The following is a 25,580-nucleotide window of genomic DNA, read 5'->3' as shown; positions in this document are numbered from 1 at the left end:
GGGAAAGAGAAAGGAAAGGAACTAGGGAATGAGATAATTAAATTATGCTATGCATAGGTATTAATATGGCATAATGAATCCCACTTTTATATATAATTATAATGTACCAATAAAAAAAGAAACTACTCAGTTCCCGGTAATGACATAAATACTTGGAATATACCAGTGAACAAAATATGAAACAATATAATAACTGCCCTCATGAAGTTCCTATTCTTAGGAGGACTGAACAGATGATTGTATTAAACACAATAAGTAAATTACATGGTAGGTTACCAGGTGATAGGGCTATAGGAAGAAAAAGTACAATGAAGTCATGTGAAATATAATGTAAAATAGAGAAGTTGAGGCAGGGTTCATCAAAGGCAACATTTGAGCAAAGACACACACAAAAAAAAACTAAGGAAGTTAATTAGGTAGACAGTACAAGAAAGAAGATTCCAGACCCAGAGATGAAAGCCAAGACAAAGGGCCAAATGGAAATAGGAGGGGATATGTCTGATATGCTGAGAACCATCAAGAAGCCAGGGAAGCTAGCGCAGAGTGGGAGGGGATGGATCGTAGGAAAGGAAACAGTGGTGGTACCTGCAGGAGAAGGGTACAGATCATGGGACTTTTGACTATGGCAAAGACTGCCCTTGGCCTGCATTGTGAGCAAGATAATGCTATGATAGGAATGCTGTTACCCCAAAATTCACATGTTGAATCCTAACCTTCAAGGTGACAGTGTTGTGAGATGGGACCTTCAGAGGGTGATTAGATAGCAGAGAGTCTCCTTATAAAACAGCACAAGGGAATCCATTCATCCCCTTCCACCATGTGAGGACACAGAGAAAAGATGCCATCTATGAGGAACACACTCACCAGACACCAAATTTATGGGCACATTGATCTTAGACTTCCCATCCAAGAGAACTATGAGAATAAATGATCTGTTATTTATAAGCAACTCAGTTTATGGTATTTTATTTCAGCAGCCCAAGAAAGCTAAGGCAGATGGGAAAACTTCAGAGACTTTTGCAGAGAGCATTGAAATGGGCTAATTTTCTATATTTTTGTAATGATCATTTTTCCTGCTACATTAAGAAAAAGTTACAGGGGAAGGATGAGGGAAGCAGAGAGACCAGTTAGGAATCTATTGGGATATTGAGAAATGTCAGGGCAGGAGCCACAAGAGCAGTCGCAGAGGTGTTGAAAAGTAGTTGGATCTTGGATATTATTATGAGGAGAAATCTGATATGGGGCATGAGAGAGATGCAGATTTGGTGCCAATGTTTTTTGACCTGAGCAACTGCAAGGATAAAAATGCCATCAAGAAGATTGACAAAATCAGCAGATGAGCTCTGGACGTGTACATTTAAAAATATAATTGAATGGTAGTTTAAAAGTGTATTAAGAATTGTATGCAAAAAAATAAGAGAGCTCATGTATAATGGCATAATTTGGTGTGAACATACTTTATATACAGAGTTACAAAAAATTGTGCTGTGAATGGATGATCATGAATGTAATACACTCCACTATTGCCATGTATGTAAGAAATAAATAAAAAAAAGAAAGAAATAAAAAAAAGAATCCATATGTACAAAGACCAACTATACATACGATCTTTTATATATTTAGTCTATTTTTCATTCTCTAAAATAAGAATTAAAATCCATACATTTCAGTGTAATCACTGGTTTATCTGCATCCCACCAGTTTTTGTTTGTTGGTTTGTTTGCTTGCTTGCTTGTTTGTTAGTTTGGTTTGGTTTGGTTTAGTTTGGTTTTTATATAAGTCAGGAGATTATATTAAAATATCCCTTGTTTTTCTTTGACCAATTTACAAGTATGCTGTCTAATTTCTAATTACTAAGGATTGTTCTAAGTATCATATAGTTATTGATTTCTAATATAATGCTGGTTGTAGTCAGTAAATTGTCAATTTTTGATATTTCTTATTAATTATGTTATGGCTCAACATATGCTCTCTTGGTAAATGTTCTGATCACTGTTGCAAAAAAATAATGTTTACTGTGAAGTTGCTAGATACATATAACATCAAAAAATCCTTACATGTCAATTTGTTTAAGGTGGCTGGTGATTTTGTTCAAATGATTTGTGCTCTTTGTACTATTATTGGCCTATATCTTACCATTATATGTTATAACCTAAAATTCATCATTAGTGCTTTTACTTTAATCATTTATATTTTAAATAAAGAAATGAAGGAAAATAGTTGAGCCAGGTACAGTGGTGCACACTTGTAATCCCGGTGGTTCAGGAAGCTGAGGCAGGAGGATCACAAGTTCAAAGCCAGTCTCAGCAATTTAGTGAGGCTCTCAGCAACTTAGCAAGACCCTGCCTCAAAACAAAGGAGATATGGCTCAAGGTTTAGTACTCCTGGGTTCAATCTCTGGTACCAGCAAATAAAAATAAAATACATAATTGACATCCATGGGGAGGTGTGGAGAGGGTAACTTGAATACAGGAGTCTGGAGGTTCCAGAGTATGGACTGAACTGAGCCTGTAAATTTGGTCAGCATGAACCCAGGTGGTATTTAGGGCCAGGAATCTAAAGCAAGGGAATGGCTGAAGATGGGAAAGAAAAAGGGTTTGAGAACTGAGCCCTGGCCACTCCCATGTTCAGAGTCAAAGAGAAGAGGACAAACATTCAGAGGAGACCGAGAAGGAGTACCCAGTGAGTTTGGAACAAAACCAAGAGACAGCAGTATCTAGAGGGAAGAAAAAAAAATGGTTTCTAGTGTCAGATAGTGCTGATCAGTCACTGTAGTTGCCAAAATGGACATCATTAGTGACAAGGACAAACGCAGGTTTGCAGCAGTGAAGGGGCAAAGGCCTCACTGGAATTTCAAAGCCTGAGAAAAGGGAGCTGGAGACAGCAAGGAGATGTAAGACTTTCTAGATTTTCTACTGAGGATAGTAAAGAAATAGGATTCTAGTTGGAGGGAAGGGATAGAGTCAGGGGTCAAAAGGATTTTGTTAATAAGAGAAATAATTACATGTTAATTATCTGATGAAAGTGGCCACATGAGAGGAAAATTATATAGTAGAGAAGGAGAATTGTAGGAACAACACCTTGACCGAGCCCAAGAGAGCAGATCCAGTGCACAGTTAGACCAGCTAGGTTTTCTAGAGGACCAAATAGCTTACCAGTAGAGAGGGACAGGAAGCCAGAGAACATAGGCACAGATTGTTTGGTGGGATCTGTGACCATTTTCCCCTGATCATTTCCCTTACTCATCTGCCCTGGCCCCTGGTACTCCTTGTTAATATTTGCTTATTTGGATTACACCCTTTAGACAGGAGGGTGAAGAGTTCAGGTAAGTACAAAGATCAGGAAGAGCTCTGGAAGGCCCTCAGACAGCACAGTCATGCTAGATGTCAAGAGGCAGTTCTTCCAAAGAGAAAGCAGAGACACAAAAGAGGCTGAAGAGGAGAATTTCAATCAATGCAGTTAACCCAGGAAGTGTGCAAGGGATTCCTAAACATCTACAAGGAGTAACTCTCTCTGCCATAGCCTCCATTTCTCCAAACTGTCATGTATTGGGGGTTCGAGAGGTGGTTTCATCAGTTATACTGACTGCAATAGCAGATAGAAGTGTTAGTTAGGTCCTTAGTTATCGTAGGAAACCTTTGAATGCATATTTGAGTAGCAGCTGGAAGTGTTAGTTAGGTCCTTAGTTATCATAGGAAACCTCTGAATGTATATTTGAATGCATAAAAAATATATTTTTCTCAACAACCTGGTATCCTAGGTAAGCTGGAGGCAAAATTATTTTTTCACTTTCTTCTGAATCATACAACTGTCACTGAGACTGGCAAGAGTCTGTGTCTTCAGGGTATGTTCAGGGAGAGAGGAGGGGTACTTCTTATAGCCAGAGGACAATGTCTGGGTGATGGCAAAGTATGTGTTACATCCTAGGAATGGTGTGTGGGGAGTTTGCTGAGGGATTTATACCTGCCCTGGTGCCAAATGTCCTCCAAGCAGGTCTGGACTCTAATATTAAGGACCCATCTAATTAAAGAAAAATGCATTACACTTGGAAACCACCAGCAGCCATAATTCACCAACTCTAAGAGCTGGAAGTAACACAGCAACAACCCAAAGAAAGAGGGGAAGAATCAGGAAGTGAGAGCCAAGGGGACTGCAAAGTTTGGAACAGCCCAGAACTTGCCCTGCCTGCAGCTCTCCTGCCTGCTCTATATGCCTTCCACATGTCTGTGCCCTCACACTTGGCACCGCATTGACTGCCACCCCCTTTCTAGCACAGCCTCTGTCCGGGTCCCAAGGAAGCCTCCACAACCCTCAGAACCTGGTTACCCAGCACAGACTTTCTGTCAGAAGCTGTGTTTCGAATGTCTCCTTTTCCCCTGGAAACGCATCGGTGGCAGTCATTGGACAACTGCCAGCAGCTGACTCTCCAAGTGTGGTCGTCAAGCTACTTGTCCCCATGTGTTTTCCAGGTTCCAAATCTTCCTCAGTGCTTACAAGAGAGCAGAGCCTAATCTCTTGTTTCTGGCATGAATAATGGGTATTTAATCAAACCAGATGAGCTCTTGGTAGCAGCTCATGAACAGATGCTGCCATCATCCTGTTAGGGCTGGAGAAAGCTCTTCATCGATGATCCACTGATGCAGATAGTACTGATTAGCAGACAAAGTCATCCTTCATACTCTGGCCTCCAGCCCCTCTCTTCCATCACCATTGGTCCCCCTCCATCCTAAGCGTCCATTCTCTAATGCCATCTTTGCATATGGCATCTATGACTCCATCTGTCGGCACCCTCCTTCTAGCTCCCACCCATTTTGGGGCTTACATTTCCATATGATGCTTAGGTATCACTCAGGGCTCAAGGTCATCTCTTCCCTCTTTCACACAAACCACTCTCACCCCTCCTCTGCTAAGTTAACTGCTCTTTTTACAGTTCCCAAAGCATTTATGCATCCCCTTCTTCAAGGCTTGTCACATTATCTATCATAATCCACTTACTCCCCACTCTTCCCTCCATATGAGGATACTGTGAAAGCTCCTTCCTGAGCTTTGTGATCCCATCACTCAGGTCACTTCTTGACACACATAGGTGCTCCATCATTGTTGAAAGCACAAATTAAGAAAGACTGAAGCTTCCAATCTGTATTAAAGTTTTATAATGTCATTTAACTGATATAATAGCAAAAAAAAAAAAACGTTCCTTTTCTGTTACAGCTAATACTGCCACATTTTTTTTTAATTTTTATTGTTGGTTGTTCAAAACATTACATAGTTCTTGATATATCATATTTCACACTTTGATTCAAGTGGGTTATGAACTCCCATTTTTACCCGTATAGAGATTGCAGAATCACATCAGTTACACATCCATTGATTTACATATTGCCATACTAGTGTCTGTTGTATTCTGCTGCCTTTCCTATCCTCTACTATCCCCCCTCCCCTCTAATACTGCCACATTTAAAGGAACAATAATATCCATATAACACACAACCAAAGAGATACAGGCAGGTAATACACAGAGAAATATCTCATTCTCTTTCTTCTTGACCTGGTAAGAAGTTATGATCCAAAACTCCTTAGCTGAACCTCCAAAATGCAAGAGCTCTGAGCACTGAAAAAAATTTTGATACTTGTTAACCATAAAATCTGACCTGATTTCAATTTATAGGACAGCAATAGCTAACCTGAAAAGATAGAACGCTAATCGTTTCAGTGAGTAAAGCATTCATGCACTTTGCTTAAGAAACATACAGTGGGTGTTTTATAAGATAAGGTATATTATCTTTGCAGTAACTACAAAAGTTCAAACATATCTTTTTCCTTAGGATTTTAAGCTTAAGACCATAGATGTGACTTGAATATTATTCAGATGCCAAGGGAGCTTTGGATTCTCCAGCCATGGTTCCAATCAGACGATGGCACATAATAAAACAATGGTCCACAAAAGAAATAAATAATTTGGTCTTCATTTCCCTGCCCTTTACACATTCATCAGTGAAGAGGTTTCATTGCTCTTTCCACCATGTTTATCTTGCCACTTAGGTTATATGAACTGCTTTGCTGGGCAAAGCTCATGGCATAGGATAATTTGTTGAACTATAAAGATGTCATTGTTCTCCCTATATTTCTTCTCTTACCTCTACTACCCTCTCCCAGGTTGACTTACCGTTGGGCTTCCTGGCTTTGTGATTTTAGCAGAACTGTGAGCAGAATCACACTGAAGACTGAGGTATTCCATGAACCCAGAGGAGTTCTGGGATGGAAAGTCTATGGAGTTCCACAGTCATCTTGCCAGGCCTGGGAAGGAAGGGAAGAGGTCTGCAGGGCCGGGAAACATGTGGACCTTTCCACACTTGGAGTTGCTGTTTGAGGATGAGGCAAGTATCACCAGGGTATGGGTGAGCAGAATTTCTAGGGGAAGAACCCCCTGGTCTCTCAGGATCCCAGGCTCTCATAAATTCCTTAGCCTCATCTCCAGCACAGAAGCAGAGAGCTATTAGTACCAAGATCACTCAGAGGTTTGACCATGAGGATATCAAGGTAAACCTGGGGGTCCAGAAAGAAGAAGCCTTTTCCCTTCCTGTTGGCCTCACACAGTTCCTCCCAGAGAAAAGAAGGGTTCCAATAAGTAGCCAAGATGGCTTTTCATTTTGGGAAGACTTTTTGTCTTCTTCTTCTTATCCAGGTAAGACAGTTTTACCCAACAAGAAGTCTTCCCAAGTAGCCAAGATGGCTAGTTGTCATATAATAAAACTAAAAAATGAGTATTTTAACCTTTTGGGCTGGTAGACTGATATTGTTGCCCATTGTATGTTATTCAACAGCGGGGCTTTATTCTATAGACTTACTTCCTCTCGTCACTTTATTCTGCCCCCATTACAAATCCTAAGGAAAGAATTCTAAGTAGGTCCCTGCTGCCTGGTTCTTGGTTAGATCCCTGGAAATGCCCCCAAATGAAATGACTTTTTTTTAAGTACCAACAGAGCATAAAACATGCAAGTACAATATAACCTATGAGTGCGAAGTAGAATTTACACTTAAACAATGTATATTTATGATGTTCCTCTCCTCCCTCCATTGGGGAACAGGACCACTTCTGTATACTTAATCAGAACACATTTTAAATCACACCATGCAAAAGGCCTTGTGGCAATCTATGATGGCCAAAGTATATAAAATATGATGGAGTTAAGAAGTTGCAGCTGAACCAACAATATATCCTCCCGGAAAGGAGACATTAAATAAATCTTCACTGTTTTTTGATAGCCTATTAAAGTTCCTTAAGAGCTCCAATACATTTGACTACATTTTTTAGCCATAATGCTTTAAACAAACTTTTGTAATCATAAATATAACACTAAAAAAAGCAAAGACAAAGAATTAGCAATTAAATATGTCTCTTGTTGGGACTAGCCAATGAACAGAATTCTTCCTCCAAAGGAAGTAAAGGATTACATAGAAATCCAGGCTATATAGAAATCTCTTTTCTTTCTTTCTTTTTTTTCTCTCTCTCCAATTGTAAGGATTGAAGGCCTAGTTTTTAGTCTTGCTTAGAGGTGGGAAGGCAGCACCTGATAAAGATAGGACCGTTTTTCTTCATCAGATATTTCCAACAGAAACACCAAAAGAAATTCTATCTCACCTGAAGGTAATTTAGTTTATTTGTGAATCAACTTTTGATTAAATTAATTCACAGTTCTAATTACAGAGTAGCTTTTTAAGCCTAACCTTAGTAAAACTTAGAAAGAAAGAACACAGACTCTCTGTAACTACGGTGAGTGGGGGAAGGCTGACAAAAAAATACAAGAGAATAAAAATTCAATATATTTTTCCTTTTATGAAATAATGTTTCAGCTAAGCAAATAAACAAAGTAAAGTGAAATGGTAAAAAAAAAAAGAAAAGAAAAAAATATTGTCCCATCAGCTGTTCAATCAATACCTTATAATATTTTTAATTAAGTACATAGACACTGGCTTTCGTAAGTGATCCAAAGCTTCCTTTTGGCATTAACAAAACTTTTATCTCCAACAGGTCACAGATAAATATTTATTATAGCTGAATATAAACATAAGTTGATAACATGTTATGATACCCTAAAGAATGCAATATACTGATGCAGATCCTAGTAGAAGCCATAGAGGAACCCCCTACTTATAGCAAGATGAAAATCTGCATAGAGAAATAGAGCTCAGAGTAAACACTAATGTATCTGACACAAAAGCATAAGCAAATTATGTCATGGAGAGTTCAAATTAGTAGTGTGTCCAGTAGAGCTAGGTGGGAAGACAGGAAGGACATGGAGCAGAAGGTGTCCCAAGGGATTCTCGCTTATAATAATAAAACAGCAGGAAGAGGTCAAAACCTCTCCACAGACAGGCTAAGGGCGAGGGATTGTCTGGAGCTGGCTGAAATTCAAAAACTCCAAGCAAAACACAAAGAACTGAGTGGACCAAACTTTACTCACCAAAAGGGATACAAGCAGCTATGGAAATCACAATGTCTGCTCAAGCCATTGAGGTGGGGAAAAGGAACCAAGAAAGGACAAGAATAAAAAAGAGTAGCACACCACAGGGGAAAAAAGTAGGCTGGCTGATGGGAAAGGTGACTTCTAGCTCCAGAAGCTGTGAGCTGTCTTCACAACCTTCAGGCAGTCACTGAGTTTCCTGGTCTGGATCACATGAGCTTAGGGCCATTACTCTGCTTTCCAACATGGATTTCATAAAACACTAGACTCACAGAAAATGCTTTATGAAACCTTCTTCATAAGTATGGTGTGACCAAAAACATTTGGGAAATTTTGCACATTCTAACACAATCTGAAAATGGTCAGTGCACATTGGCACACAGCTCTGAGAATCCTATCCTAAACATATCCAGGTAACACAGTTTTACCCAACATTTCTCAAACCTACTTGAGCCCAGAATATTTTTTCCATGAAATATCTATTAACCAGAATTGTAACCATTGAAAATAGAACTCCATGATATTTGCAAATTTAAGTGTGAATGGGTCTCCAGCTGGAGAAATATTTAAAAGAAAAAGAAGATAGAAAATAAAAAAGGCTTGAAGCCCAAAATTGCAATACCTATTTTAACCCTTGGGCTGCAAATTAACATACAGTGATCTTAATCTAGATCTCCCATGAGGAAGTCAAGCATAAGTTGTGGTTAGGAGTGATTCCTAGATACTGAGTATGAAGACCGAAAAGAAACCAACCAAGCTTTTGCAGACCTATTCATGTTCTGGTAGATAAATCAATGGATCTATGTGTGTTAAGAAATATCTTGAATGCACTCACCCTGTACTTAGATGTGACACACAAGACGTAATTATTTCTAATCCCAAATAAAGACATAAATTTATAGTCTCAAAATTACAAGTGTTAGCTCCTAGAGGACAAGAAATTCCCTACTGTATCCCCATGGTCGGTCCTTAGTTCCTAACATAATGCAGATTTATTCATTTATGAATGAATGTTATGACTGACAAGGATTTATTGAGATACACTAAGTATTATACTATCCTCCCCCCAAAATTAAGGCCTGCTTAAAGAAACTCTAAAATAGCTTGATATATCATCAATGCCAATAATAATTAATGCTTAATGATCATAAATGTATATTTATTTTTAGCGAAAATGCTATTAATTTATTGGTTTTTGTCAGGGTATATTTCTACAGACCACAGCTTTAGATATAAAGACAACATGTTAATAAAGGGCACAATGAGCACTCCTACTAGAAACAATGGGACATTCAGAGCAGACTGCCACATTATCTGACTCTGGCTACACAAACAAACAAACAACAACAAACACACACACCCAGAGAAAAATAAAAGAGCCAAATATGTCCATGAGATTTTGAGAGAGATTTTTCTATAGAAGAATTTGGAGTTGCTCTTCAAAAAAATACAGAAAATAAAATCTTTTTTTAAAAAGATACTTCTTGAGACTTTTTGCTGTTGTCTTTTCAGAGGGAATAGAAAGCAGATTGGAATCTGTTTTTCAAATAGAAGACTTTCAAACAGAAACCAGGCACATGAGAACAGCCTAAGCAAGGAACCCACCCTGACCATAGCCCAATGACTGGTTCCCAGCTTGTGACTCAGTGCTCCAGCCCTCTTGCACTTGACCTACTCCAAAGTGACCATCACTCGTACCTGTTCATAAAAAGTATATCATTAGCATTTATGTTAAAGTTTACTCTAATGTTTTATGTGTGCATGTGTACACATGCTCACAAGTGTTAACCATGGCAATTCAAGTAACTGTGAAATCGCTTTCACAGATAAGTGTGGAAACCTTCCCTTTCTCTCTGCTTCCCCAACTTGTTCTTCAGTACCCTATCTCCTTGAGCTCTGCCGATCCACGCCATCCTCACTTCCTCAGCTTTATCTCCAAGGCAGTTTCATGTGCTCTCTGCTCCTGTTAAACTCTTGCTCCAGATACTCCACCAATTTCAATAGGAAAAACAGAACAGATATCCCTGTAGAACACTGTCATCACCTCATAAGGCCTACAGCCTGCAACATAAAATACTTCCGATTTCTCAGTTCTCTCTCAGCCTGAGCGGATTACAAGTAGGGCACTTAAAATCAAAAGCCAAGAGGGACCAAACCTTGACATTGAATAAGAAGGAGAAGCAGAAGCCAAGAACCATTTCCAAAAATTGGGAGTTAAAGAGTCAAAAGTCTAAGTAAATGCCCCAGAGAGAATGTGGATTGATAATCAGAATGTTCTCAAACCCCAAAAACTCAAGTGGGTCTATGTTTAAGACATGACTTCTCAGCACACAGATATTGATTTAGCATGACATGAGATTTAAAAAAAAGAGAGAGAGAGAGAGAGAGAGAATCTTGGAAGAACTGCTGCATTCTTGTCTCAACTGATACCAAGAGAGTTTCAAAGCATGTCTCCCTTCAGCCCTTTCAATCCAAGAATGGACCACATGGAGTTCAGACAGTAAATGATGGAAAATTCTCCCTTTATAGCATGCAGGAATCTCAGATTCAGAATTTTTAAAAGCCACAACCTTGGCACCTCTTTCCTGATACACATTAGAAGACCCAAATGCACTGCAACTTCTACAGAAGGGCAATCTAAGAGCAAATCAAAATTTTGAAAAGGGTTGCCTGTAAGCACTGATAGGATTCCCTCTCTCATGCATCATCCACAAAGTCATGCCATATCACCATACCAGCTTGTCACTTGCAGATGTAGATGAGAGTCAACTTTCTCTACTTTCTCTCATTATTCAACTGAGGAGCAAAGTCTTTAACCACTACCTCTCTTGCGTCTTAATACAAGGAACAAGATTAATAACCTTTAATTTTATAAAGCATCCTGAATTTAGAAAACAGTTTAATAACCTTAATCTTGTCTGCCACAATAATTAGCCACTTTTATCTGTTTGTTCTCTCCTTGTGATGGGCATCATGCTTTCAGTATGGAACTTACTCACACCCAGCTTCAGGTGAGACCTACACAATTCCTGATCTGAAAGGTCTATTGCTTCTCAATTGCATTCCCCCAGTATTGCACTTAGAATCTTTTTCTAAGTTATACAAATTGCTTGAATTTCTGCTAAAAAACTGCTGAATCCTAAGATCTGAAATCAAATCTAAGAGCTGCTTCTGAGCATGAAAAAAAATTATCATCATTAAAAACAACAGTGTGAGAATTCCAACTTTCCTTCCCACCCTGGGAAACAGCCAAAAGGCCTCCACGATTGGTGAAAGTCACAAATCTTCTTGGATTAATTGGTTCCCTTCCTTCCTATAAGAAGAATAATTGGGGAAGGTGGGAATCAAATCAGGAAATGTAATTTTCCTAGACAGACTTTCTGTCTTTTCTTAGATCAGACCTCACACACCCAAATGCCTACAGAGGCCAAGCAGGTCACTGAGTGAGTATACAGAGCAGGTATAAAATACTAACAGTGATGGGGATGGTAGCAAACTAGCACCTGAGGCACAGCTCCTATAACCTGTTCAGCCCCCGGCCAACTATTGAATAGAAAAGTTCAGGTCTAGGATTTCCAGGTCATTCGATTTTTCATGAGGTTCCCAAAATATATGCTTTAATGTGAAATTTCCCAATTTGTAAATGTTGGCAACTAATTAAAAGCATTTCAAAACAGTATGAAAGCCAAGGAAAATATGTCCACAGGCCAGATGCAGCCTGTGAGCCATGGTTTGCAAGTTCCATGATAGGCTAAAAGAGCAATTTAAATTCACTAAGACAGTTGGGGTACATAAAGAAGGAAAGAGAAATGGCATAACTTCCTGGCTTCCAATGGAAGTTTAACAACTTGTGCAGAGGAAAGGTCGGTCACTAGGGAAATACTTTCAGGCAAACAGCCAGCCTGGTTTGGCCCAAGCCTATTGGGTTGACCATTGTTTGACTTTTTCCCAAGACTTAAGCTCCTTACGATAAGTTAGGAGATAGAATTGGAAGTCTCATTTAAAGAACATACCAGTATAAAGAGATAACTACTAAGCACATGTGTTTCTATTCTAGAATAAGAAGGTGCAAAAGCAAATAGGATGAAGATTTCAAGCCCCGGGGCTTCCAGGAAAGAGAGAGAGAGAGAGAGAGAGAGAGAGAGAGAGAGAGAGAGAGAGAGAGGAGAAATATGGGAAATCAATAAACGATGTGCACTTATTTGGGTGATACTGAAGTAGGGCTAGAGAAAAAGTGTTAATAACCAACATAGAGCCTGGGGGAGAGAGAGAGTGGGCTCCATGGTAGACACTATCCCAGCCCACCTGCCCTACCCCCTTCTCTGGTCATGGTCAGGGTCAATCAGCTTAAACTGTTCAAATGAACAAGATCGTAAGAAGAGTCTCATTTTCTCTCTGTACCTGTCTGCCTTGAGCAACCATCCAGACAGTATCCTGGAAGGTACACATTTGGGGAATGTTGTTATAGATCCCTAATCCACCAAAAGGAAAGACTTCAGGCACAGAGCTAAAAATTGGTATTGGATAATTTACCCCTATTAATTAAAACCTTATCATCAAGCCAAGTGCTCCAGCATGATTTTAACCTTTCCCCACAGGCTGTCTCCAGCTTCCAGGAAGGAAGTTGCAGGGAATGCAAGCTAAATGCACCACGCTTAAGCCAGCAGGCTGGGGAGCAGACAAAGTCTTCAAGTTTGAGATTTGCACAAGCAATCCTGCCTCCTCCTCGGAGCCAAAACAATGCCCTGCATTCACGAGAATCTCAGGAGCTCCAATATTGTGCTGAGGAGCAGGAAAAAAACTAGACTTGAATTGAGGATAAATTGGTATTCACTAAATGGCACTTCTGAATTTACTGCAGCCTTCGCCTTTGGAGGGAATTGCCAAGGTGCTCATAAAAGGAGAAATGATGAATATTCAGGATGTCTCTTGAATCCATTAGGCAACTGGGGATGAGGTCTCCATATGTAGACTTCTGCTTCTTTCCTTAAGCTGTTAAGGAGACTGCCAAAATGGCCGGCTGCAGGAATAAATGGACGCTGGCTTCACCAGTGGGGAGAAAGTCTAAATGCCAAAGGTCAAGTCTATGGAAATAAACCTGGTTTAGGAGTTTTTTTGCAAAGGAAGAGATCTATAAATTTTGGATTTCTGGATATAATGAATGAGGGAATGTGTCTGTTCGGCTGTCAAAAAACACTGATGAAAATATAATAGCAACTTATCCATTGTACCTACCATCAGCCTTTGTTTTCCCAGATCAGATATTCTGCAGATCTAATTGTGTCTACCCCACACAGGAAAACCTCAGACAATCTATATAGAGGCCTCTTTCAGTTTTGTCAGTCAGTTGGGTTTACCAGAAGCAGAGTCAGAATTGTTTGTGCATCCCCAAAGATTTCAAGATGTTTGTTTCCAAGCTTGCTTACATAGGTCCTGAACACTAGCTCTTGCCATTTGCACAAAGAGGAATCATGAGTTCTTTGTTCCGACAAGAATTTCAAGAAATAATTTAGCACAGACTATCAACTCCCAGGTGTATTGAACATAGATAAATCACTCTATAGGAAAAAGGAAATTCTGAAAAGGGATGAAGAGGGTCACTTATCATGTTTCCTTGCTTCTAAAGTAAAGGAGTGGAGACCAATTCAAAGCAACAAGTACTCCAGCAAGCTTCTGTACCCAGATCCTGGGATGTGGATAAGCCTCCTCTTGTCATCCAACAAATGATACCTTAAAAGGGGAGATGTATATAAACATAAGTCTTTAACATAACAAATTAGCTGCATTTAAAGTGCTATGTCAATACAGATGCTCTCATTTGTGGTTCATTTTGGAAGGAAGGGATGGAAAGAGAAACAGAAATAGAAAATTACAGAGGCAAGAAAATGTATCAGCTGGGTCTTGAAGAAAAAGAGGGGGGATAAATGAAAGAGCAGGTATCACAGGCAGGGGCCCTGCCAGGGTCAAACCTGAGGACCTGAAGAAAAGTGTAAGGAGAAATGGGTGGTCAAGTAGGAAATGAAATGCCTCTAATTATTTTGTTGGAAACTCACATACCCCTCAGGGGAGATAATGTGCCTGTGCCATGTTCTAAATCAGGAACCAGAAAATACTGTCATGCATCTCCAAAATCCCTTCCAGAAATAACATTCCAGGATTTTTATAATTCTAAGTGATAAGAAAAAGTTGGCCAGCCTTTTACTTAATGACATTAACTTTTTGCTGTTTTATGTGCAAAAGTGAAATTGGTGGCAGAAGGTGTAATTATCCCCTGGGTCCCAAATAAATTGCCCATCATATGACCTTCCAATCAAGGAGGTCCAGAGCCCCCATGAGGAGAAGGGCAGAGGCCACCATGGCCACAGATACATGGATTCCACAGTCGTACTCTTAATTCCCACAAACTCCAAAAGTTTCTGCTATTCAATATTTCTTCCCTGGTCTCTGTTCCTTCATCAATGAAGAGTCTGAGTGCACAAGTCAATCATAAAAACATAATCATAAGAATTCTTCATCTAATCATCTATGTGTTTCATTTTATCTTTTTTTTTAATTTTTTTAGTTGTTGACAGACCTTTATTTTATTTCTTTATATGTGGTGCTGAGAATTGAACCCAGTGCTTCACACATGCCAGGCAAGTGTGCTACCACTGAGCTACAGATCCAGCCCCTCATGTTATCTTTTTTTTTTTACTTTACAATTTTATTTTATTAAAAAAATTTTTGTGTGTGGTGTTGGGTATCAAATCCAGGTCCTTAAAAACATGCTAAGCAAGTGCTCTACCACTGAGTCACACCCCTAGTCCTTATGGGTCTGGAGACTTTTGACATGATTTGATGTTTTCTTTTTTTTAATTAATTTAGTTATTTTAACTAGGTATATATGACAACAGAATGCATTTTGATTCATTGTGCACAATTACAGCACAACTTTTCATTTCTCTGATTGTACATGATGTAGCATTGCAACATATGTACAGTCATACATGTACCTAATGCCATCTCATCATTCCACCATCTTTCCTGTCCCTTCCATCTCATTCCACCATCTTTCCTGACACCCTCATTTTATCTTAACAGTAAACATGAGAGGTGCAAGTAGGACAGATAATACTAAGGCCCAGAGAGTGCAAGTTGACTGCTTTGATTCCTAGAGTTGGTCAAGGCAGATCCAACATCCACCTGATCTAATTCTCTTTCTTCCCCCAATATCACTCAAACTTCTCACTCCTTGAAGCAACAGTTGAACTAATGAAACAAAATTCTAAAAAAAACTAATGAATAGCAACTTCTAATTCATGTTAGATACTATGAAGAATTAGGGCACAGACAGAAATAAGAATATTATATTATAGACATGATATGACACATTATTAAATAATATACTAGTACTTAAATGGTGCTTTTAGCACACTAAAATTCCAATATCACACACTAAAAGCACAAAAAATTGACATATTGAACTTTATCAAATTAGAAATTTTCGCTCTGCAAAGACACTGCTAAGAAAATGAAAAGACAAATCATACAAACTGATGATTAGCAGGTCACATATTTGACAAGACTTGTATCCTGAAAAAAAAAATATATATATATATACACACATATATATGTGTATATATATACATATATACATACAGATACATATATACATACACATATATTTTAAAGCTCTTGAAACTTTAGAAAATAAACAATCCAACATTAAGATGGAAGATATACAGACACCCACTCTTAATTTTTCAAAATAAAACATGTTTTTAATGTCTGCTGTGGTTTGAATATGATTGGCCCCATCTGACACTCATGTTGGCATGTAATACACATTGTGCATTAAGAGGATAGAAATTTAATCTATAAGTGGTTGGGACTTTGAGAGGTGATTAGGATCAGATAAGGTCATCAGAATGGAGCCTCCATGATTGAATCCTGGTAGTTTTATAAAGAGAGATAAATCAGAGGATACACATGTGCTCCCTATCTCTTACCATGTGATGCCTTGCACTACCTCAAGACTCTGTCAACATGAAGGCCATCTCCAGATGCTGTCCCCTGACCTTGAATAAGAACAATAAACCCTTTTGCTTTACAATGTACCCAGTGTGTGGTATTGTGTTATTGCAACAGAAAACCGACTAATACAATGTCCAATATAACTTCATTTGCTCCCATTGGGGTTGTTAACTTTCTCTCCTAAGACAAAGGTTATAAGATTTGTATAATTATACCATTATACAAATTTAAAAAAATGCACAGGAAATGCCTTGAAGAAAGAGAACAACAAATTTGGAAACAAAAAGGAAAAAATGAAAGGAAGGGTGCTACACCAAACCCTGAAACCCAACAAGCCCTAAGAACTCTAACTTGGCATTGTTATGGTTACCCTCCATCATTCCACACCTCTCCCCCATCACGACATTAGTTAGAGAACAGACTATGATGCCGTAACACAAGTCTTCATAAACACAAAAATTAACTAAGATTTGAGTTTATTTTTCTCTCATTTCACAATTCAGAAGTAGGTAACCCAGTACTTATACCCTGCCATTCTCTACATCATTTCTGTGGTCATATTTCTGTTTCAGCTCCTACCAACTTCCAAGCACTAGGGAAGGATAAGAAGGCAGGCTAGCTCAGGGCCTTTCCTTGGAATGCTTTTCTTCTGTTCACATCCCATTAGTCAGAAATAAGGCACATAGATTGACCAAGGTTGCAAGGGAGGCTGGGAAATTTAATCTCTAACTGGGAAGCCATATGCCCAGCTAATGCTCAGTGGTCCTGCTACTAAACAAGGAGAGAGTTTGTTCTAGTGTACCAGAAGGAGTCTCTCCCACTTGTCCTAACCCAGAATTCTTTGTGCCATGCATTTCTGGGAATTTTCTGCCTATTTAAGAGTATGACAAAAGCACCGTCTTCAATTTGACAAAAGAAAATTAAGCTTTGTAGAAAAGAATATATGGCGCCATGGGAAATGGAGTAAAAGGAACACTGTAACATTGACTGCATTTATCTAGAAAGAACATAGGAAGAGCTAAAAGCAGAATCTTGATGAGGAAGAGTGTTTGGGGGCCATGCCACAATTTAGGCAGTCCCTTGCATACCTCCATCTCTTTGCAATATGACTTTGCATCTTCTCCCATCAAGAGAAAATCTTTTACCAGTCTCTTTAAACCTGGCCTGCCCTTGTAAATTTCTTTGTTCACTAAAAATGCAACAGAACTGACATTGTTTAAGGTCCAAGTCCAAGGTCCCAGGAAGCCCTGTACATTATTCCTCTTTCTCTTGAACACATGAACAAACTCAGCATCTCTTACTGGAGGACAAAGACCACGTGGAGCCAAGACCAGCCATGTCAGCCAAAGCCACCCTACACCTGCCAGCACCTGGCTCACCTAGCAGTGGGAATTCCAGGTCTATGAGGAGCCCAGTCAAGATCAGCTCAGTCAGACCCAGATGAATACAACTACTCAGCTGACCCACAAACTCTTGAGTCCAATACATGGTCATTGTTCAAAACCACTGCATCTTGAGATTGTTTGTATGCAGCAATCGCCACCTGGTAAAACTTGCTTTCTAAGAATGAACTGCTAAAAAGGAGTTAAACTGCAAAAGAAACTCAGAGCTCCAAGAGTTACAGAGGTCCAAGGAGAAGTTTCAAGATGAAGAAAGTGGTCCTCAAGTAAGATGAGGCCTAAAAAAGTGGTATCTTTTCAGGACACTAGAAATAATAATTGAAACATCATTTAGGTAATGAACACACAAATAGAAACAACTGATATGAACTTCCCATCCAAAGATGTGGTTCCTCTTTTTTCTTAAAAACATGCTCCCTACACCCCTATACACTTTTCAATCAGAACAATTTAACATATTATCACCCATTCAGAACAAAAGATATCTGAAGCTCCATGATCCTATGATCTTCTTCTGGAAGCAAAAATCCAAGGAGCTGTTGGTCCCACCTGTGAGTTGAAAGGTGACTTCATCAGTCCCTTATTGCCAAACTTCCACATCACCTCCTTCCTCTTGCTCTTTAGCTTCATGGCCCTGTCACATTTTTATTTACTTTCTTTCTCTTCTATTTTCCTAAATCATTATCGTCATGTTTCTGAGCACGACACCGACCTCTCTCTGTTCTTCAATACGCCATTTGTTCCTCACTTTTTGTAGACAAGCTACTTGAAGGACAAATAAAAATAAAAAGAAGGATCTTTCCTGCACTACATCACTAAGAAGTAACCTGAACTTCTAATAGTTCCAAAGCCTGATCATCACCTTCCATTTCCAGAGGTGGGAGAACAAAGCTGCTTTCCTACTTGAATGAGTAAACTTCTCTTCTCTTGCTAATCTATGAGAGAGAGAGAGAGAGAGAGAGAGAGAGAGAGAGAGAGAGAGAGAGAGAGAGAGAGAGAGAGGTGGGGCAGGGGGAAAGAATGTGTCCATGGTGAGGACAAACACAGCTTTTGGAGTCAACCCTAGATTTAATTTACAGTCCTGCCACTTATTAGCTGTGTGGACTAACCTCTCAAATGTCCATTCATTGTGCAATCATGTTAATAATCTTTACTGTGGTTGAAATGAGCTTGAAATGATGTTAAGTTCACTTGAATATCACTTCATTGTCAGAGTCAGACAGACTCTCAGGAAATCCCGTAACAGTGCCTAGTACATAAGAACCCTCAAAAACTGCTACTTATTATTGTTGTAATTAATAAGTTAATTCCCACAGCCTGGCTCCACTGACCTGGCTAGGCTCTCTGGCACTTTGAGTTGGTTCTTCCCAGGTCTGGTACCTGCCAGTTTACCACCTGTTATGCCTGATAGACTCAGTCCCAGGGCTCTGCCCTCTCCTGGCTAGCCCTGAACTGCTGGAGTTAACCAGGACAGGACTACATGGGTCTTAATGAGGCCCTTTCTTCCGCAAAATGATTCAATAAAGGGAGCAAAAACACAATGATGATTAGGACAAAAAAAAGGGGAAATGCGCAAGAGGACATGGCATGGTGACAAGCACATTCAAGGCCATAAACATGTGGCAATTGCTTTTTTTTTATCCAGTTGTCTTATTTTGAAACTTTCCTGGAAGGGACCTGGTATTATTGGCCATTATGATGAGGCAGAAGCTTTTTTATTTGCCCAAGTCACATGAAGATCACGTAGGACAGACAACTAGAGAGGAAATGACATCATTCCTGGGGACAGAGGGAGGAAGGGGCTCTGTGTGGAGACAGAAGTAAGGAAGGGGGCGGGGGGGGGGGTGCACTCCAAACACGGATCAGTGAGTCATTATGCTTTGAATAGACTAAGCTTACACTTCATTGAGGCCTACAAGTGACATTTAAGTCTTACTTTTCTTATCTTTGACTGGCTAGATAGCAGCAAAACCAGATTGCATAATGCTGTGGAAAAAAATTTACACATGCCTGAGAAATGTCACAATAGATCACTGTTCTTACTAGACATTCCTTACATTCCTCTTCTGAGTTTTCCACACCACAGGTTCACGGGGGTTTTGATAGTGTGCACAGAAAATTCAGGATCACTGCCATAGTGTATTGGGCATCTTTACCCAGGTCAGGGGGTCCCAACACAGTCTCTGCACCAAGTCCCAATGGCTGACCATACCCCTGCTCACCACCTTTGCAGCTGCAGCCAGGCCTCCTCTGTGCTGACAGGGCCTGGCACCACCATCTGAAGAGGGTCACTCCTGGGATCCACCTGCCATCATCTTCCCACAGCATACATATCCTCTCTATTCATCTGCTTGAAGATGCAGTGAGCCCTAGCTGAGGACCAAGGCTTCAGAGCTAGAGCCACCTGCACTTTCTGTGGGGAGCTGGTCTCTCTCTACTCACCCCTGAGGGATGATCCTCTCCCACCTGCTGCTAACTTCCCCTGCACTATTCCTAGATGACCACCCTTGCCAGATCCTGAATGATTTTGAAGAATTGGCTGTTACCACTTTGTTCTTCTTAGTCATTTTAGGTTTCTATAACAAAATGCCGTAGACTGGGTGACTTCAACAATCCAAATGTATTTTTCACACTTCTGGCGACTGGAGAGTCCAAGATGAAGATGCCGGCTAGTGTCTGGTGGGTGCCCTTTCCTCAGGGTGCAGGCAGCTGCCTTCTTGCTGTGTCCTCACATGCCTCAAGGACCTCCCCCCCCCCCATCTCTCTTCATCTTCTTAAAGGCCACCAATCCTATCCCATTAGGACTCCACCCTGATGACTTTGTTTAATCTTAATTATTTCCAAATATAGCCATATTGGGGATTAGGGCTTTACTATATTAATTTGGGAGACATAATTGAGTCTCTAGCACGCACACACACACACAAAGGAAAGGCAGGGGGAGAGATTTGCATTCACATCAGATTTTGGCTGAAACATATTTACTGTCTTCTCTTTGCTTTCAGGGTAGAGCTCACAGAGCTTAGCCCAGCATTCAAGGCCCTCCACAAACTATCTTTGCTGGTTCCTACCTCAGATACCTGTGTTGAACCCACATGACCTCCATTCTTCCCCAGAAACATCCTCTAAGTCAAAGCATCCTCATCCTTCTCAGGTAGGCCCAAGGTGGTAAATGCTGTCTTCTCACAACTTGGGTATTGCTAGTGGTTCCTTTATAATCCAGAAACATATTTCTTCCAAGTTACTGACCATGGGCTGCCTTACACACTTACTTGACATATGTATTCATTCATTCAACATGCACTAAGGGGATACCCCAACAGTCTAAGTGTGATTCTTCTGTGCTTACTCTCCGGGGTATGGATTTTGCTCTTTAAACCATAACAGTCAACCACAACAGAGTATCACAGCCCAACAGCCATTGCCTTTGTATAGTAGAAGTGACAGAGGCAGAGGGCTTCTCAGACGCCTCACAACCTCCAAAGTCGAGATTGCTGGGCAGGGAGGGTGTGGACCAGCTCAAGACATAGTTTCTTTCTTCCCATCTGTGCAGACATGTCTTCTTGCCCATCAGTCTCACAAACTGAACCCTAATTGGTGTGAGAAGATGAGCTTGGAGACCCCAGGTTTGCTAATCACTTTGTCACACCCTTGTGGTGAAGTCTCATTCAGTTATTGTAGAAGGTTAGTCAAGGCCACCAGCCTTCTTGGAGGACACAGCACCTGGGCAGTTAGAAAATAAACACTTCACAAACCAATGGGTCAGAACAGCATCCACAGGGGGGACTCTCCAGAGCCAGGCTGAGAGAGGATTGCCTGCAACAGACTGTGGTCAATGCAAGAAACATTCCCAAGCATTTGATTTCATTTCTGCTTTATGTCATACTGCAGCACTTATTGAGAAATTAGGTAAAGCTGAACTTTAGATTAATTGTTGCTGCCCAGCATTTAATTCTGGAAGCAAAACATTTAGCATTACTCATTACGGCACATTTTCAGGACTGTGTGCTTATTTGGGAGCAAGGGACACTGGAACATGGAGACAGAGGGAGAGAAGATGGAGACTCCAGTGTGAAAGAAGGTTTTGCCAAAATCCAAATGCACACTCCACTCAGGCCCAAACACACCTGTCCTCATTGTCACCACCACCACCAAGATACAGATGTGTCTGCCCTTCCCGTGTCTTCCACACATTTGTTGGCCTGTTTGTGGTTTCATGGCTGCCCTTGGTTTTTATTTTCATTAGAATTCATATATAAAAAATGTGGGACAGGGATTCCGAGGAATGATTAATACTGGCAGTTGCTAATTCTTTAAAAGTGTACAGACCTTTCCTCTTACCATATTTCATTTAATATTCACTCTATCCTGTGAACTAGGTATTATTCTCCTATCCCTCACTCTCCATTTTCCAAGTTAAGAAAAAAAAATGAGGCTAATGTATCCATAGACTTGTCAAAGGTTTTGCACTAATAGGTAACAGTTAAGAGAATTTCAACTCAGGACTTAATCACCAGGAAGTTTGAGCCTCTATTCCAGTCTTGCTAAGTGCAGTGATTCTGAGGGTCTTATTTTGAGGCTATATTCATACTGTACATATTCACTTGTTCTTTGTCAAATAATTGCATTCTCTGTGATAGAAATAAACCCTGCCATCTCCCCACCATACCCACAGACCCACACCCACTCACTAGTCAGCCTTCTGCAACAGGGAAGTACCCAGGACTTGAGTCTACGCCAGCTATTAAAGGTTGACAATCTAAAAAAAGCAAGTAAGCAGAATTGTACAATTCAAAGAGCTTCTCTCCTAGACATGCCTCCTAAAGTAATTCTAATCTTTTTTTAAAGATTTTTTTTAAGAGAGAAAGAGAGAGAGAGAATTTTTTAATATTTATTTATTTTTAGTTTTCGGCATGCACATCTTTGTTTGTATGTGGTGCTGAGGATCGAACCTGGGCCGCACGCATGCCAGGCGAGCGCGCTACCGCTTGAGCCACATCCCCAGCCCAAGTAATTCTAATCGTATCTGCACTTTTCGTTTTGTTTTAAATGACAACAGCTACATACACCACACACCGGGTTTCCAAAAAAGGGGAAACAAGCCACTGAAGAACTTCTGAGGTAGTTCCCAGCTGAATGAAATAAAAACTGGATGAGAAGCGATGGAGAGATTTTGCTTGCCCAATGCTTTCAGTTTTACCCAAACTTTCAGTTTTATCCAAATCATTCATCAGGGAGTCCTCTCAGACTCTTATCCAATTTTCAAATTCTGTAACATCCCTCATGTCGGTCACTATTTTTTTCCACATCTTCCCCCCACCCCTCCCTTCCTTTCCTTAGTTGGTCATCATTTCCCTGCACAATAGTTTGCTTTCCTGTTTTGTTGTTTTACAATCTAATCTTACACAAGTGTGTGGCAAGGTTGTTTTCCAGCTGTCTGTTAGTGGATCAGAAAAATAATTCGGCATCTAATGTAATTTAACATGCATTATTATTAATTTCTCTTTTTTTTCTTTTTTGGAGCCATGTTTACAGTTAAGATGTTATGATATCTCTTTTAAGTAGCAACACCACCCTTCCTGGCTTATGTGACCTTGAGAAATTCTCTCAGCTTCTCTCTATTTTTTTTTTAATTTTTTATTGTTGGCTGTTCAAAACATTACATAGTTCTTGATATATCATATTTCACAATTTGATTCAAGTGGGTTATGAGCTCCCATTTTTACCCCATATACAGATTGCAGAATCACATCAGTTACACATCCATTGATTTACATATTGCCATACTCGTGTCTGTTGTGTTCTGCTGTCTTTCCTATCCTCTACTATCCCCCCTCCCCTCCCCTCCCCTCGCCTCTTCTCTCTCTGCCCCCTCTACTGACATTCGTTTGTCCCCCTTGTATTATTTTTCCCCTTCCCCTCACTTCCTCTTGTATGTACTTTTGTATAACTCTGAGGGTCTCCTTCCATTTCCATGCAATTTCCCTTCTCTCTCCCTTTCCCTCCCACCTCTCAACCCTGTTTAATGTTAATCTTCTTCTCATGCTCTTCGACCCTACTCTGTTCTTAGTTACTCTCCTTATATCAAAGAAGACATTTGGCATTTGTTTTTTAGGGATTGGCTAGCTTCACTTAGCATAATCTGCTCTAATGCCATCCATTTCCCTGTAAATTCTATGATTTTGTCATTTTTTAATGCAGAGTAATACTCCATTGTGTATAAATGCCACATTTTTTTTATCCATTCATCCATTGAAGGGCATCTAGGTTGGTTCCACAGTCTTGCTATTGTGAATTGTGCTGCTATGAACATGGATGTAGCAGTGTCCCTGTAGCATGCTCTTTTTAGGTCTTTAGGGAATAGACCGAGAAGGGGAATAGCTGGGTCAAATGGTGGTTCCATTCCCAGCTTTCCAAGAAATCTCCATACTGCTTTCCAAATTGGCTGCACCAATTTGCAGTCCCACCAGCAATGTACAAGTGTACCCTTTTCCCCACATCCTCGCCAGCACTTGTTGCCATTTGACTTCATAATGGCTGCCAATCTTACTGGAGTGAGATGGTATCTTAGGGTGGTTTTGATTTGCATTTCTCTGACTGCTAGAGATGGTGAGCATTTTTTTTTTTTTTAATTTTTTATTGTGGGTTGTTCAAAACATTACAAATTTCTTGACATATCATATTCCACACTTTGATTCTAGTGGGTTATGAACTCCCACCTTCACCCCATACACAGATTGCAGATTCACATCAGTTACACATCCATTGATTTACAAATTGCCATACTAGTGTCTGTTGTGCTCCGCTGCCTTTCCCATCATCCACCCTCCCCCCTCCCCACCTCTCCCCTCCCCTCCCCTCCTCTCTCTCTACCCCCTCCACTGTATAACCCTGAGGGTCTCCTTCCATTACCGTGCAATTTACCTTCTCTCTCCCTTTCCCTCCCACCTCTCATCCCTGTTAAATGTTAATCTTCTTCTCCTGTTCTTCGTCCCTACTCTGTTCTTAGTTACTTTCCTTATATCAAAGAAGACATTTGGCATTTGTTTTTTAGGGATTGGCTAGCTTCACTTAGCATAATCTGCTCTAATGCCATCCATTTCCCTGTAAATTCTATGATTTTGTCATTTTTTAATGCAGAGTAATACTCCATTGTGTATAAATGCCACATTTTTTTTATCCATTCGTCTATTGAAGGGCATCTAGGTTGGTTCCACAGTCTTGCTATTGTGAACTGTGCTGCTATGAACATCGATGTAGCAGTGTCCCTGTAGCATGCTCTTTTTAGGTCTTTAGGGAATAGACCAAGAAGGGGAATAGCTGGGTCAAATGGTGGCTCCATTCCCAGCTTTCCAAGAACTCTCCATACTGCTTTCCAAATTGGCTGCACCAATCTGCAGTCCCACCAGCAATGTACAAGTGTACCCTTTTCCCCACATCCTCGCCAGCACTTGTTGTTGTTTGACTTCCTAATGGCTGCCAATCTTACTGGAGTGAGATGGTATCTTAGGGTGGTTTTGATTTGCATTTCTCTGACAGCTAGAGATGTTGAGCATTTTTTCATGTACTTGTTGATTGACTGTATGTCCTCCTCTGTGAAGTGTCTGTTCAGGTCCTTGGCCCATTTGTTGATTGGGTTGTTTGTTCTCTTATTGTCTAATTTTTTGAGTTCTTTGTATACTCTGGATATTAGGGCTCTATC

This window comes from Marmota monax, unplaced genomic scaffold (assembly GCF_021218885.2).
Source record: "Marmota monax isolate L192 unplaced genomic scaffold, Marmota_monax_Labrador192_F-V1.1 WCK01_AAM20220418_F8-fsc00118, whole genome shotgun sequence".
NCBI lineage: Eukaryota > Metazoa > Chordata > Mammalia > Rodentia > Sciuridae > Marmota > Marmota monax.
This window is presented reverse-complemented; position numbering follows the sequence as displayed.